The sequence below is a fragment of the Bufo gargarizans genome, chromosome 9 (assembly GCF_014858855.1).
Source record: "Bufo gargarizans isolate SCDJY-AF-19 chromosome 9, ASM1485885v1, whole genome shotgun sequence".
Lineage (NCBI taxonomy): Eukaryota > Metazoa > Chordata > Amphibia > Anura > Bufonidae > Bufo > Bufo gargarizans.
The window spans coordinates 3022129-3029034 of record NC_058088.1 but is presented as its reverse complement, the minus strand read 5'-3'; positions in this window follow the sequence as shown (position 1 = coordinate 3029034).

Sequence of the window (6906 nt, the reverse complement as noted above, 5' to 3'; positions counted from 1 at the left end):
CTCCACCAATTGTGGGGTTTCACTCTGGTAGACAGGATTAGCACATGCTGGGTGAAAAATACCTGTTTTCCCAGACCAAACCTCTCACTGTGTCACACTACCTTAAGAGAAGCAGAGCAGGTGCTCCTCATATAAAGGAATTGGCAACAAAACAGACATTTCCTATTCTGCCATGGATAAGGTACAAGCGCCATCTGCTGTCAAGAGTCAGAACTGAACACTTGGCACTAAATGCAGATGTGGGTGTAACAGTGGTTGAAAAGGAATTTGGTTCTGGAGCAGGGATCTGTAGGCATGCCCTATCAAGAACAACACGAAACAACTGGAATATTTGCAGCAGACAAAACCCCGGGAGATGCAACATGTTACTATTACACGGGGTCAGAATAAACTTTTGTTTTAACTTGGCAAGAAAAAGAATGGACGGAACATTTTGCATACTTATAACACCCTCTGCTGGTTAGTAGGCAGCAGTAAGGATGCAAAATCTGCAGGAAACCTCTGCGGATTTTGCCGGGGGGGTTTCCTTCTGAATGGTGCAGACTCGCTCTTGTTTTAGCTCCACTGAATGGCGCAGTTTGCAGACCCTGTCTTTACACTGCATTAATAATGCAGTCTGCAGAACGCTCCTCCGCTCCCCCTAGTGGTGGCTGCAGGCAGCTCGAATTGAACATTTCCTTCTAAGGATTTGCAGAGAAAAAGTGATCTCTGACTGTTATAGCTATATTATGAAATTATAGGGGTTCTCGGGATTTACATATTATCATCCCTAGGACAGGCTGTCGATGATGGGCAGACCTTTACTGTCAGTTCATGTGGAAATCTGCAGTGTTCATGTCTTTATCATATCTGTGACTAATTCTCTTTTTTGGCTAGTTTTACACTAGCACTAAACTGTTCTGTTAGAGGAACAGCCTGCCAGAGTTCATCGCATCTGGCACCAGCCAGGCACCGCCAGGCATCATTGATTATAATGGGACCTGGCAGGCTGAGATACCGCTGCAAATCGGAAACAGGCCGGATCCCTGCCGGCTCCTATTAGTCAATTGGCTTTGCCGGGGAAAGGTTGTTTCCAGCTATGCCTGATACAATGAACTCCAGAAGGCTGTTCCTCTACCAGAACAGTCTTTCGGAACAGTTTAGCATGAGTGTGAAGCTAGCCTAACAAATCTTGCATTGTATTCTGCAGTTCTGAATGAGTAAGGGTACATGCACATGTTCAGGATTCATGTGCGGAGAATCCGCACTGAAATCCGCAGGTGTTTGCAGGCAAATCTGTGCGGTCAATCCGCATCAATTGGTGCGGATTTGCATGCAGATTTAGTGCGAATTTTCCGAATGCGTTTTTTACTTAGTGAATGGAAAAAATCCGGTCAGGAAAAATAAAATAAATTGACATGCTGCGGATTTTAAAATCTGCGCTGAAAAAAACGCATCATGTGCATTGAGAATTTAAAATTCTCATAGAATACAATGTACATGACCTACGATGCAGATTTTCTGATCGTGTGCATTTAGCCTAAAGGATGGCAGCGGGCATCAGCTCTATAGGGATCAATAAACTGATGAGTGATAGCGGTCACTTATTATATTCTCCTCACTTTAGGACATCTACTGCTGCAAGGACCATGTTTATGGACTTGGATCCTTCTCAAAAGAGATTGTTTTTCATGAAGCCTCAAGAAACTGACTGATTTCTGGATGTTTTATGTTTTATCTCGTTATCTGGTTATGTTCTCTCTGCAGACACCACTAAAACTTTACTTTTAATAGAGATAAAGTCCCTGATAAAATCATTGTTCACTTGACTATTTGTATAAAGCTGGATACAGCAAAGAAAATAGAATAAAAGAGAAAAGAAAAACAACTCCCTTTCTCTCACCCTATATCTATTTAAACCCTACCTAAAGACGGAATGGCCGCCCCTATAGGGGCGATCCCGTGTCAGGAACCTCCTGTTCGCCCTGTTGGGTCCCTGGCACAGTGATAGGTCCCGTCACCAAATAGTGAATAATGTATGTCCGTCAAGTAGGGTATATATAGACACTAAAGCCTCATGCACACATCCGTGAAACACGGACCGTGTGATACCGGCCTGGATTTCTTCTGAGTGCAGGAGCGCACGCCGTCATTGGTTGCTATAACACCGTGCGCTTCCTGCTGCCGCCGCAGTGCAGTAATACAATGGTATAGATCATATGTGGTCCACGGCAGGCTTTAGGGGCCTGTTTCTCAGCATGTGGCTCCCAGCCCTTTTGCACGGCACAAGTTTTCAGATCCCAAAACACACAGGGACTGACAGTGCTCAACTGTCAGAGAGGAGTAATCCACACCCTGTCTAGACTGCTGGCTGGGTTTGATATAGGCCAGTAAAGACCCGGCCTGGAGCGTGGGGAGTAGCCACCCGACCCAGCACTTTGTCTAGTAAGAGCCAGCCCGGATCAGCTTACAGCCATACTAAAATAGCAACGTGTCAACCAGCACTAGCTGCCGCTGACACTTGAAAATACTGGCTCCTATTTCACCGAAGCCAGGAACCTCGGTGACACATACCTTCCGTCAACGACGGACCCTTGCGCCTTCCAACAGTATATTGTTAGTGACTTAGTGTCTACACCACTTGACGGACATACATTATTCACTATTTGGTGACGGGACCTATCACTGTGCCAGGGACCCAACAGGGCAAACAGGATGTTCCTGACACGGGATCGCCCCTATTGGGGCGGCCATTCCATCCTCAGGTAGGGTTTAAAAAGATATAGGGTGAGAAATAAGGAATTGTTTTTCTTTTATTCCATTTTCTTTGCTGTATCCAGCTTTAAAAAATAGTCAAGTGAACAATGATTTTATCAGAGACTTTATCTCTATTGAAAGTTAAATTTTAGTGGTGTCTTCAGTGAATTCTACTCTTTAATCTCCACTTCCTTCATTTTCCAACCATCTGACGGTTGACTAATCAGAACTGTATATTTATGTTTTCTCTGCAGCCTATCAAAGAGATGAACAACGCCTCATCTACTGTATGAGATTCCTCCCATGCTCAAAATGAAGGTCAGTGATCCTACTGCCTTAGGCTACATGCACACGACCATTGTGAGTTTTAAGGTCCGCAAATCGCGGATCCGAAAAACACGGATGGTGTCCGTGTGCATTCTGCAATTTGCGGAACGGCACGGATAGCCGGTAATATAACTGCCTATTCTTGTCCGCAAAGCGTGGACAAGAATAGGACAGGTTATATTTTTTTTGTGGACCACGGAACGGAGCAACGGATGCGGACAGCACACGGAGTGCTGTCCGCATCTTTTGCGGCCCGATTAAAGTGAATGTCAAAACTGCGTCTCGGATGCACACCAAAACAACGGCCGTGTGCATGAGGCCTTATTAAGATGTCCTTTTAACAGTTTCATCCATGTTCTAGCTAAAGGTTTGAAGGTTTTCTTGAAACGTCTCATTGATAATTGACTGACTCGGTCCTTATTGCCTTGTGCCGACCAACTGGATGAAGAAGAACCAGAACCTCAACCAATGAAGGCGAGCCAACAGAAGACAGAAGATACATCCATTCTCCATTGTATCAACACCAACCTCAGAAGAAAGAAGAACATCATCTGGACCATCCTCCTCAGACCATTCTGCTGGCGACGGACGGCAACAAGTTGTTATATCACCTACAGCAACAAAATATAAAATATTCACGGGAATGAAATATTAATATCATACTTAGCCTATTATAATAATAATATCAAGTGTAGTAAATTAGTTAAAAAAAAAAAGGTTTATAATAGATTATAAAAAGAAAATATAAATAATAGTTAAAAAATGTATAAATAACATCAGGGGGTTTGATCCAGGGTTCTAGGACTAATTGCCTTTCTCCAAGTCAAGAAGGCACACATTGCGGAATGTGTCCAGGGGTTTTCACTTTCTTCTGGATCAACAGCTTTGGAATTTAGGGACCTGTTAAAAAGTCGGATTTTGACTCATAGAGAGCCACTTTCCTTGGGAGATACCTCTTTGCATATTATCTTTCCAGGGAGCATTGGCAATAAGTCTCCATACAGGGCTGGTCTCTTTAAAGGGGTTGTCCGGGTTCAGAGCTGAACCCGGACATACCCTTATTTTCACCCCGGCAGCCCTGCTGAGCCTGGCATCGGAGCATCTCATGCTCCGATGCGCTCCTGTGCCCTGCGCTAGATCGCGCAGGGCACAGGCTCTTGTGTTTACAATAAGACACTGCCGGGCGGTAACTTCCGCCCAGCAGTGTGTTCGGTGACGTCACCGGCTCTGAGGGGCGGGCTTTAGCTCTGCCCTAGCCGTTTTACTGGCTAGGGCAGAGCCAAATCCCGCCCATCAGTGCCGGTGACGTCACCGGGGTTCCTGTCAGCCCCATAGAGAGCCCCGGTACGTCACCGGAACTCAGAAAAATGCCTTTGCCCTGCGCGATTTAGCGCAGGGCAAAGGAGAGCATCGGAGCATGAACTGCTCCGATGCTCATGTCAGGGGGGCTGCCGGGGTGAAAATGGAGGGCTGTCCAGGTTCAGCTCTGAACCTGGACAACCCCTTTAAGTACAGCCTGCACCCTGCTTAAACTAGATACAGGGATGTAATTTATAATAAAAGTATATATTATATAGCCAAATGGTATCATTAGAAATATTGCTAATAATATAATAGCAATAACTTTGACCCTAGGATAATAATTTGGGGGTGTGGCTTTACTCATTGGGACAGAGGAGGCCTCCACAGCCTGCCAGATGTACTTCAAAAGGGTTTTCTAAGACTTATATACTGATGACCCCCCCCCCTTCCATCGATCAGCTGTTTGAGAAGGCACCGATGCTCCTCTGAGTGGCACAGCCTTCTCCTTGCTCACCAAGCACAACGCAGTACATGGTATAGTGGCCGTGCTTGGTATTGCACTCAGCTACATTCATTTATATGGGGGATGACATAAGTCATGTGACTGATGAGCGTGACGTCACTGGCCTAGGAAAAGCTGAGAGAAGGCCGCAGCGCTCACAGGAGCACCACTGTCTTCTCAAACAGCTGACCGGCCATTATCCCAGGTGTCGGACCCCCAGCGATCAGATACTGATGAGCTATCCTAGGGTTATCAGTAGAAAAGTATCTGAAAACCCCTTTAATTTAGACTGGAATAAATTGTAGCTGCAATCTACTCCAGTTCCTAGCTGGTGCACATTTCAGTTTCTGGCACACGGAAAGCCAGAAAATGCGCCAAATTTATGAAGAGTCCTGTCACTCGTGGCTTAACATTATACTGGTTTACGTTTTTTGCAGGATGCAGCTGGCTACTTTTTTCCACACAGCAGGAAAAAACCTATACCAATATATACAGGCCTGAAGAAGGGCAAAAGGACTCTCGTCCGGACCGTCAGGTAAATGGCGGCACCTACACAAATCTATCACCTGACAGCTTTTTAACGTTTCGTATAGTTAGAGTATGAGGGACGCCGGATCTGTGAGGGGAGTATTACTATTATTTTTTTATACCACTTTTAAAGTTTTGGCACACAGAACAATCCCTTTAACCCCTTCACGACCCTTGAAGTACTAGTACGTCATGGCCACAAGTGACTTGTGGACCTATCACGTACATGTAACTATCAGTGCAGGGGCTCGGCTGTCAGTCACAGCTGTATCCGCTGGCATCGCTGTAAAAGCCGATGTCGACAGATTAACCCCTTATATGCTGCAATCAACGCTGACCGCAGCATATAAGAGAATCGCAGAGGGAGGGGGCTCTCTCTCTGCCTCTCCATTGGCCCCACGTGCTGCAGTGAGAGGGGGCCGATGACTGCCATGGGGTCTGCTATACATGGAAGCCCCCAGGCTGGGTCTCACTGGCACACTGTCTGTATTGTACTACATTGAAACAGGGATTAGACCCTGAGACCCCTGTACTGGGACAAAAATAAATATTGAAAAAACAGTAAAAACAAAACAAAACAAACCAAAAAAACTTTACAGTGAAAAAGTGCCCCTTTCCATTCATTCAGCAATTTTTAATAAAAATAGACATATTAGTTATTGCCGCGTTAATAAAATATCACATGACCTACCCCCTCAGGTGAACGCCTTAAAGGGCTTCTGTCACCCCCCAAAAGTCATTTTTTCGTTTTTTTGTCTACTTAAAATCCTTTTACTGCGATTTTTCAGTATATAGTGCTTAGCCTCTTTCGTTCACTAGTTTCTTTAAAAAACTGCACTTTTATAATATGTAAATTACCTGTCTAGCAGCAAGTAGGGCGGTTACTTGCTGGTAGCAGCCGCATCCTGCTTTCAAAAAAACACCCCTCCTCCTGCTGATTGACAGGGCCAGCGATCGCTCTCGTCTTCTGGCTGGCCCTGTTTGCGATCAACATCTCGTGCCTGCGCTGGCTCGGCTATTTCTGTCGGCCTCATAGAAATGAATAGGAGCGGGGGCCGAGCATGCGCGGTACGCTTCCATTCACTTCTATGGGGAGCTGGACCGGAGTCCTCCAGCCACCACCTTGCCGGGTTCCGTTCTCGATATAGGTGCGGATCCCAGCGGTGGGACCCGCACCTATAAGACAATGGGGGCATATCCTAGCGATATGCACCCATTATCCATGATGAGACAACCCCTTTAACAAAGTTTGTAAAATCATATTTGAATGTTTTGAGGGGTGCAGTTTCTAAAACGGGGTCATACATGGATGGATTCTATTATGTAAGCCCCATAAAGTGACTTCATAGCTGAATTGGTCCTTAAAAAGTGGGTTTTGGAATTTATTTTTATTTTTTATTTTTTTATTGCATCTAAAATTGCACCACATAAAAAAAAAACATTTACAGAATGATGCCAACATAAAGTACACACATAAGAAATGTAAAGTAATAACTATTTTATGAGGTATC